Consider the following 11,142-nt stretch of genomic DNA (forward strand, 5'->3'; position numbering starts at 1 on the left):
TCCTACAACTCGAGGAACAGCAACGGAGCTGTGCTATGCAATTGGCTATGCAAGTCAGATATGTCATGTTTGTGTTTGTGAATGCATGTCTTCCATATAGCTCCACTGACTTCGGGCCACTAACATCCAAATAAAAATCATAAAATAATAATCCAAATACTAAATACCAAAAAAAAAAAAAAAATCAAGGAAAAGGCAAAAACACACAGGAAGGTTCAAGACAATTCATGTTATGGGTCTTGGAGAATAAGGGTGCTCTCTTAAAGAGCGAGATCTTTGTTGCCCTGCAGAAAATTAGAGGGTGGGGGCCATAATGATTTTAGGGAGCAGGATAAGGTCGCTCTTAAGGCCAGTTTCTGGGTACATCTGTCAACAAGGGGGAATCCAAAATATCCCTTCATAGATTGATTAAATGGATGGGCAAATTCCCTCTGGAGGAGAAGATCCCCATAAGTAGCCTGGACTTATACTGTTTAGGGATTGATAGGCAATGAACAGTACTTTGAACTGTATTCAGAAACAAATAAATAAACAGTGCAGCACCGATAATACCAATGTGGCACGGTAGCATTGCTGTATCTGCTCTCACCACTAGCATCCTGGCAGTTGCATTTCGCACTAGTTGAAGCTTCTGACTAGTTTCCAAGAGCAACTCCCAATATAGCACATTGCAGTAGCCCAACTTTGAAGTAATAAAGGCATAAGCGACTGCTTCTTTAGGGAGGGTGCAGCCCCATATAGCTTAGCAGTCACTGGGTTAGAATGTCCACAGCATCTTCTGCCGGGCTGAGGTTGGACATTTAAACAGTAACAGTAATGTTTATTCAGTCAATGACCAGCACAATGGATATTTGAAATTGAATCTAAGCTGTCTATTGAGTGCCCCTCATCTCAAGTTGTAGTGGTCTCACGTAGATATTAAATCATATGGGAAAGAGTGCTGAGCCTTGTGGTTCCTCTTACTTGAGTGGTTAAGTGCTTGAGCCCTTTAATGTCTCCCCCCTTTAATATCAACTGGAACTCCCAGTTAGGAATGAGCAGAATCACTATAGAATAATGCCTCCAGTTCCTAATCCTTGCAGGAGACCACAATTAATGGTACTGAATGCCCCTCGGACATCTAAAAGAACCGGGAGAGCTGTACTCTGTCCATCCAAGTGTTGTTGGAGGTCATCCATAAGATTAATACCATTTCCACTCCATATTTGGGCTTGTACCCTGTCCATGATGAATCAAGTTAATCAATTTCTTCCAGATTCTCTGCAACTGCAGATCAACCATCTTCTTCAATGTCTTCCCAAAAAGGGAAAGTTGAAGACTCAGCAGAAGTGTCACCCATCTTTCAAGCACTGATCACCTCCCAAATCTAACTACTCACCTTCTCCCAGTTTTGGCCTAGCTTATGCTGCAGAGGACCCTCCCTCCCTCATCACATCTGTAAAGCCACCCAAATTCATAATGATTCTCAGTAGCATACAAATGAAAACATAAGCAAAAGAAGGCGATGGCCATGGAGCCAACTAACTCCAAAAGAATAGCACAATCACTCATGGGACACTCAGAACTCAGTGAGCTCAAAAGAACCAAAATGGCACTGACACAGTTATTTCAGTTTGTTGTGACGATGATAAGTCAAGTTCTGAAAGAGTACAAGCAATTTTATCAATCAAGTATTTAGACAACCTATCATAGCAGTGTCTATCCTTCCCCAGGAAAGGTTATTTCCTCAGGAAAGTACTTATTTGCTTGCTTGCTTGCTTACTTAATTTATTTAATTTCTAGGCCATCCAATTCCAATCACCTCTGGGTGGCTTCACAAAGTTAAAAAAAATCCATAAAAAACCAAACATCAATAAAACAGCAAACTTTCAAGGGAACAAAACCATCCTTCCACGTTCCCCTTTCAACTCAAAGGGGCTTAACCATCTTAACCCAGGGCCTGAGGTAAAAGCCACTTTTTAAAAGAATATTTGAAGGCAAGCAAAGTGGGGATCATACTTATCTCTGAAGAAAGCTGTTCCAAAGGGCAGGTGAAGCATGTTCAGCAAACATGGCTCCTGAGCAATATTCTGCTGATGCAGAAAGGGCAGATAAATACTGATTCTTTGCCATCCTTATCACCATAGTGTATGACAAAACATTGGCTCATACCTGTGGTTGGTTGTATTGATTTCTTACCTCTCTCCACCATTTCTCTAGGTGTCACTTCTGCCAGTTCCTCTTCAAAAGCTCTGTAGTGAACCATGGAGCCCCTTGGGACAAACTTATCCAATGCCCTTATGGCCTCCATATCCCACGACTGAGCAGGGATATGGTAAAACTGCTCACCAGACTCCTAGGGCAAGCCCCAGGCATGGAGGTCGATGTCTCCCAGCACCATCAGCCTGAGAAGCACAGATGTGACAACAGTGGCACATGAAAGCATGGGGCCTAGAAGGATGGCCCATTGGATCATACAATGCTGCTGTCACATAATTGGTAATTTCTAATTCCCAGAATTCTCAGAGCCACGAGGCCTGGAAACTCTGGCAGTTGAAATTCAATACATTTGGACATCCCCAGTTTGGGGAAGATTGGTTTAGTCCCTTCAGATATGTATTTTTTTGTACTGTATTTTTAAAACTTTTGTCAGCATTAGTGAGATGAACAGCCATATTTAAATAAATAATTAATCATGCTCAAAGTCATTAACAGTTCCTATATGGATGAAAACGTATCTAAATAAGTGCTAGGGAGTGTTAGCACTATCCAGAAGCTCCCACAATCTGATGCAAGAAGGATGAACCCTGAACCTGGGCATATTCCTACCTCACATTGCTTCCTGGAGATTGGAGGGTAAAGGCAGCAAGAAAGATCTGAAGGTCTATTTCCAGCAAGGAGTACACAGACTTCTGGAAGGCCAGGGGTGTGTGCAACTTCTGTCAGCTTGAGGGCTGTACCAGGCTTCAAGAGATATACTTCAAAAAATGAACAAGTCCAAAGCCAATTTTGGAAGGGGATTGGGAACTTTAGGTGTTGAGATGAGTGCAACCATAAGGATCTCCTTAAACAACTTCTCAGGCCATAAAAATGGATGCTAGAAGGTTGCAGCTCTTGAGCCTCACTTTCTGCACCCTTATGAACAGCCATATTTAAATAAATAATTGAATCATGCCCAAAGTCATTAAGAGTTCCTGTATGGATGAAAATGAATCTAAATAAGTGCTGGGGAGTGTTAGCACTATCCAGAAGCTCCCACAATCTGATGCACGAAGGATGAACCCTGAACCTGGGCATATTCCTACCTTATATTACTTCCTGGAGATTGGAGACCCTATAGTGGTCTTGCTGCTGTGTATGGAATTATGGGAAAATACTATGGGCCATGGCTTTAAAAAAAAAAGGTTGACACTGGGGAACATTTTCTGCCTGGGGATGACTGGGAGTATAATCCAACATCCTGAGAGAAAATAATAGATTGTGTATCATAAAACCCGTCATTGCATTCGTTTCAAAGGCAAGAATTCTGTAAATATTAAGATTGGGAGTGATAAGCTGAGATTCCAAGTCTTGGTAAGGCTCTCCGATTTTTGAAAACTCTCATCAGATTGCAATTCTGAACTCAATGGAGAATAAATACATGAAGGGTATTCACTGTGTTTAATTCAATTGTATATAAGATCAATTTTAGTTTTTCTTTTCCAGTCCTGCCCATTTTGAAGCATAGCTTCCAGCATGCCATTTGAAGGCCAAATGCAGCCTTTGGCCCAAAGTGTTCATCCTGCTTTGCTCTCCAGTCACAGGGCTGGGCCAAGTTATTTTATTGCCTGAAAGAAAGAATGAAATGCCTAACTTCCTGCAATAATACATACAGAAGCTAATTAGAATGACAGCTTAATCTTACTTTAGCAGTCTGAAAGATACTGTTAACACTGTTAACACTGATGCACTGAGCGAGCTTTGTGGGAAACAGAGTAATGTCCACCAAGATCTTGCTGCCTTTCCCGCACCACCTTCTGTCATCTAAGACGGTTGCCTCACTTTGTCTAATGATAGGGCTAGTCTTGTAAAGATTCCATGGAGATAAAATTGGTGACCTGGGCAGGTACCCCTGCCTGGGAGTATCAAAATTGCTCCTATACCAAGGCAACAGGAGAATAGAAAATGAGGTTTGAATTATTAATTAGCTGACTGCTGAGTCTTTGATCTTGTTCCTTCTCCAGGACATTCTCTCTCTCTCTTTCTCTTTGTGGAAAGAAAAGGGTTTTCTCAATGATCTAGATGTAACCATCCATCTCATTCCTAGTAATAGAATGGATTTTCACTGTCCTTACTCTAATTGCTTTATTACCCTTTTTGTTTATTTATTCATAAGGACTGTTGTTAAATGACTTGGGAGAGCAATTGCTTAATGGGTCAGTATTAAACCAAATGTTCAGTGGCTTTTGGATGTTACTGAGAAGGTGAAGACCTGAAAGGAAATTCCTGCCCAGAGAAGAGGATTTGATGGGTCAAGGTAATGAATCTATCTTTTGGAGAAGACGTCTAGTCAGTACTCATCTCCCATTATGTGATTGTTGTTTTTAATTTTATTTTTAGTGTTAATAGGTGTGTTTGTTTAAAGCATTTATATTTCACTTTTTAAATATTTAACAAACCAGCAGACTAAAAATCTAAAATTTATATCACAGTAATAAATAAAAGTCCTGTGATGTGGTCTGTCTTCCTTCCTTCCTTCCTTCCTTCCTTCCTTCCTTCCTTCCTTCCTTCCTTCCTTCCTTCCTTCCTTCCTTCCTTCCTTCCTTCCTTCCTTCCTTCCTTCCTTCCTCCCTCCCTCCCTCCCTCCCTCCCTCCCTTCAAAGATTTAAGGTAGTTTATAATATAATCAAACTAAAATCTACACCATATCTAATAAATCATTGCAATAGTAGCCTAGGTCCACCGTCCACTGCAAAAGGAAGAGAATGCTCTTTACTGCTTTGCCAAAAGCAAGAAAGATGGAACACCCCCCCACCCCATCCCTCAGGTGGGTTCCACAGTGTGGAGGCCACCAGCCAGAATTCCATTTTTTTAATCTCACATGGAGTGGAGGGGACCTTCAGTAGTGAATCTCAGGATGAACAAATAGAATGGGCTAAGTCTCAACAAGAGAGATAAACTTGTAAGTACACAATTAAGTTAAAACCAGTGCCATGAATTGGACCCAGAAGCTTATTGGAAACCAATGCAGCAGTTGGAGGACTGGTGATCTGCTAAGAAGCCTATTCCTCTCCATTAGTAGCCAGGTCACTGCATTGTAGCTTCTGAATTGCTGTTATTAAATTGAGAAATATCTATACTGCCTTTCAGGGCAAAGGCCACCCCATATATAATATAAAACCCATAATATACAATATGATACATCTGCTATTAGTAAAAGAGCAATATGAAATGAAAATATTGCTCTATGAAGCCAATTCCAGAAGCAGGTGGCTACTAGCAAACAGACCTGTCTTCAGTACTCACCAATTTTAAAAGAACATTACAGTGGCCAATTCCTGGCCAATTCATCATTAAAAGATTAAAATATCATAAATATCTTCCAAATAAAGAAAAGTTTATGGTGGCATGTTAGATAAATATTTCTTTCTCCCTGGCCCTTTCACTACACTAATGCTCAGATTCATTCAATTAATGTAACTGGGTGTTCAACAAATTCAGGGCAGAGAAACTGAAATAGATTTTCACAGAGCTCATTGTTATTGAGTTATAACACAGCATAAAACTGTGGACTTGAATATAACTTTGGAGATGACTTGGTCTGATTTCCTGCTCAATGGAAGAGATAAGAGGGAATTGTGTGATGGAGATGAATATATCAAGTTCATGCTGATTGAGAATTCCAATACTTGCACAGTAATGGAGTCCAAAATCTTTGATATTTGTTTCCTTATTAACAGAACCTACTATTTGGCCCATGTTGTGGGGATTCTAACTTCATTTATACTCCCTATATGACCAGATCAGGTCAACATTTTTTTTCATACTGGTCACTCACAACCTTGGTTTTTGATACATTAATTTCAGATCTGTACTCCCAAGTTGCATCACACAGATAATCTAGCATTTGCTGAAAACCATTCGGGTTCTCAGTCAACAGCCTCTACATATGAACATGTACCCTCACATCCCTAACTAACAAACCTGTTATATTCACCACAAACATTTCTTACACATTTATAAGGAAATACATACATTCGTACGTTAAGTATATTAAACAACCAACTCTGCTCAGTGTTGAACTGTTCATTAAGTACTGCACTTATTCTCATTCATGATTTAATTCCATTATATGCCACTTTTATCACATTCAGCAACCAAGCTTCAAGTCTATATTCGTGCAAAACATTCCATAATCCAAACCTATTCACTTTATCACGTGCTTTCCCTAGGTAAAAATCTGTACAATAAGCTTTGTTTCTCACCTTACATTTCTCAGTAACCCACTGAACAGCAAAACTCTGATCCGTACACCTGGTTGCCACATTGTATTTCCCTCATTTAATTCATTGTCACCTTTTGATCAGAATCTGTCAAACACCTTCACAAGCACACTTAACAAACTAATACCTCTGTAATTTTTGCATTCATTCTTACTACAAACAATACCAGCATTTTCCAATTGTCAGAAACACATATAGTCTTCACAACATTAAGCACAGCCACTCCATAATAAAACCATATCCATATTTTAACATTCCCCACTTACATCATCTATACTTGCAATTTTAGGGTTTTTTTCAACATTCTCATACCCTTTTAATTTTTCTTCTTGGATATTAACATAACATTTATTTCAGTTCTATTTTTCAATATATCACTATTCCCATAGAGATCTCTAAATACTCCTGGTGTTTTTACCTCTCTTCAGTTTCATCCAAAATCACTGTTGAAAGGAGTAGTTTCTTCACCCACTTCCAAAATAATGTCCATCAAAATAGTTCTGCAATTTCACCGACTCTTTAATCTTAGCCATTTGTTGTTCTGTTTGACTACATTATTTGTGACTTTCTCTTCATTTATGTTATACATCATCATGGGCACCATAATTTTTTGCAGCAATCATTCTCTTATATGCTTTTCTTTCTGCACAGCCTCTTTTCCTTCATCTTTCCAAGAAGTATCCTTTATCATACTTTCCATTCTTGTAATACCACACTTATCTGTGGCACTCTATAACATTAATTGTCTACAATGTTTATATACCACTGCAATCAGAAACAATTCTCAGAATAACTTTTTGCCTCTCTTCCAAGCAATTTCCACATCCTTTCTCCTTATGTCCATTTTTTTTCATTATGTAGGGAGATTAATTTATCTTCAAACACATACAGGACTCATACTTTCACTTCCTATAGTAGTTCATTCACTTTAGTTTCTATCACTTCTTTCCTTTTTCTTCCATATCCATTTTCCCCCAAGATCTACTCTTGACTCTACCAAGAAATGTACTGTCCTGCATGCAACTTTTCCTAGAGATACTCACCAAAGAATGATCATTCTCCTTCATTCTTGGGTTTTCAAATGGCCCAATAATATTTTCTGTACTCTCTCATCTCATTCCCACCCATATATTAATGCTACCTATCAGCATTTCCCCTCTGGATTGCAATCATTCAGAATGTCGCATAATTCTTCACACACTCAAATTTGGTTCTTCCATTGTCACCATTCACTGGAATGTAACCTGCACCTATAATCAGCCTATGGATTTCTACTTTCGTACACACCCACAACAATCTAGATGACACCAACCCATGCTTTCTGAACATTCATTCTAGCCCCATCATTCCTAAACCTACACCAGTTCCCCTTTCCTGCATGTTTTCACTCCATGAAATCAGACCACTTTCATTGAGATCTGTTACATCCTTTCCCTCTCTTTTATTTTCACAGGCATACCTATTTTTTAAAAATTTCATTTCATTCTTTAATTAAGGTTCTTTACCATTTACTCTTCTTTCATTCCAAGCTGTAATCTTGCTTATGTCATTGACACCACAAAAAGAGCCCACAGATATTCCCCTCCATTGCCTATCATGGCTTGGGTCAATTAACATTTGCATTTTTATTAAGATCAAGAATAAGCCTTAGCATATTCCACATTCCCTGCTAACAGTAAAGTCAGTACCAGTTTTGACAAATGTTGGGCAGTATGCCACAAAGGTCACCAAAGGCCAAAGTTTATCCGAGCATGATCACACTGTTTTATGCAATCTGGGTTCTCTAATCTAGAGACTAACGTTGCAAGCCAATGTATTGTAGTCTATGTCCTACCAATAAGGAGTAACGTACAGTGTACTGATATACTCTACCTATAAAGATCAGAATTGTGCATGCAATGGTTTTCCCTGTGACACTCTAGGAAAGTAAAAATGGGACTTTGAAGAACCAGGATAGAAAGAGTATTGATGCTTTTAAACTTTAGTGTTGGAGAAGACTCCTGAAAATACCATGGACAGCCAAGAATACAAACAAATGGATCATCAAGCAAATCAATCCAAAGTTTTCACTCAAGGCACAAATGACCAGGCTCAAATTATCAATGTTTGGACATATTATATAAGCACCCAGCTCCCTTGAAAAGTCCAGAATGCTGAGAAAGGTGGAAGGAAAGAGAAGAAAAGGATGGCCAGCAGCAAGGTGGATGGATGGTAATGGGTGCACCATTGAAAGACCTGAAAGACTAGGTTAGGAATAGATTGTCATGAAGAAAATCTATCTATTTGGTCATTAAGAGTCGCCACCGACTTGATGGCATATACTCAATCAATGAAAACTGATGTACTCAGGATGCACAGGGTATGGCCTCCCATAGAAAATTCTTTTTTTAAAAAAAGTTTGATTGTTTTTATTGTTAGAATAGTGAAATACAAAGGAAAAAAGTCTACTTTTAACAGTGACAATAGACAATAAAATAAAACAAATAGAAACAACTACTGAACGAGGTTCTTCTTTTCCAGTATTGTGCCACATTTGTTCTTGCAGCTATCAACATATATCTTAGTTAATGGTGATATTTTTCATTTATGTTTTCTGAGATTATATCTCTAAAACATTTTTGCTGTCCCTTCAAATTTTATCTTAGGATTTTCTGAATATTTTGATTTATTTATTTCCAGTATTTTTGAGTGTTTTTTTACATAACCACCACATGTGATAAAATGTTCCTTTTGTTATGACATTTCAAGCATTTATTGTTATATGATTTGTCTATCTTGGTAATTATTGACAGAGTTATATACCATCTGTAAAACATACTGTACCAATTTTCTCTTAAATTATTGATTTTTTCATAACTTTTCCCATTGTTGTACTGTGATTATTTCTCTGAAGTTTTGTACCCACTTTATCATACAGTTTTTGATTTGTTCATCTCTGTATCATATTTTGATAACAATTTATATATAACCTAATAAGTTACCTTGGTTTTATGTGTTTCAAACTGTATCTTGTTTCTCAAAGTCCCTCTTTTTTGAGATCACTTTTTATTCTTCCAGCAATTTGTAAATACATCAACCATGGTAAATTCCTACCTTTGTTAAGCAGTTTTTGTTGTGACTTTAGTCGGTTTCCTGAGTCCGGATATACCATCTGAGAAGTTTTGGATCGATAGAGCCAATTAGTCCTGAGACAGAAATACTCCTGTGTTTTTTCTGACAATTTTCTGACAATTCTCATTCTACCTGGTAAAAGAAAATTTGCTTTAGAAATTTTCAAAATAGAAGAAAATCCCAAAAGCAAATTTTCATGGATGGAATGTACAGTTCTTGTACCCATTTAGTTGTGTCATGGCCAAGAGATATATCAACTTGTCCTGTCTTTCACTGTACAATCATCTCCCCAACTCTCTGAAGCCTCCTTGGCTTTCCATACTGCTGTCACATCACTAAGAAAGAGATTGATTGAACTTTGGTAGTGCTTCTATTGTCACCATTAAGGGAGAGTCCTGCCCTTCAGAAATTATTGAACAATTTCCATGCTCACAATTCTCCACCTATTTTTTCTGTCTGCAAATTGAATGGAGAATTTAAAAAGGCTGTATGTGCCCAGCTCTAAGTCCCAACACTTGGAGAATGCCAGATTGAGGAAAAGCCGATTTAACATCTGAATCACCAGCAATCAGTGGAGCACTGTATATGAGCCCAAAGTGACCATTCTCTAGTCCAGAGAGCTTGATATCTATCAAAGTGATGTTATACCCACAATACAAATATGGGGCTGAAGCTGAGAAAACTGTTGGTGACATTTTATATATACTTATCTGGAAGTATTTATCACTGACTTTGGGGGTGCTTACTTCTGTGCAGACATAGTAAGTTGACGTATGGGTAGACTTATAAAGGGTTGTTGAACAAGACATTTCTCATCTTATACCTCTCATTGGCTCCAAAGAATTTTTCTAAAAATTTTCATCTGCAAAATTTAATGTGAGAATATTATTCTCTAAACATGCTCTGACTATATATAAATATTGAATGAATATTTTATAATCAGAATCAATATATGGCATCCGAAGATTTTGCCGGCAGTTAATATTCAACAGGTCTGACATGAATCAGTATTTGGCAATATTAGACAACTGCTGATGTAACAAATAATATTCGACAGTATCCAACAGATAACCTGGTATATGAAAATTAGTTACAAATTATACCAACTCTAGCCATTTATTTTTACATCAACATTTAATGAACAAATTTCAGGAATTTTATTTCAGCTCTGTCATATGTTGAGTCTGCTGCTCCATCTGTGGTTTCAGTTTGATGACTAACATGAATGTGTGTCCCTGGTTGCTGTCTTGCCCATCACCATCACTTGTTAACAGTACCATCAAGTGATGACTCGTGCAAAATGAGTCAACATAGATCTCACATCACAGACAGAACTTTCACATCTCTTTAAACCTACTGCTTTCCATAACATGTTTCTTACTTGTGAATGACTGAGTGTGGGGTAGCCAAATAATACTGCTTGCAAGTGTGAGATGGGCCTTAGAATGAAAGGGAAGATTAGCGACCATCGAGTAGCTAAAGAATGGCAAATAATACAGGACGTGTTGGAGAAGGGCTTAGGGCTTATAGTTCTCTTCTTCCCAAATACACTCACACACTCTGTCCAAGA

The sequence above is a fragment of the Python bivittatus genome, unplaced genomic scaffold, assembly GCF_059951505.1.
Source record: "Python bivittatus isolate LINGU-HERP-01145 unplaced genomic scaffold, Pbiv_v1 ctg000340_np1212, whole genome shotgun sequence".
In the NCBI taxonomy this organism is placed as follows: Eukaryota; Metazoa; Chordata; class Lepidosauria; order Squamata; family Pythonidae; genus Python; species Python bivittatus.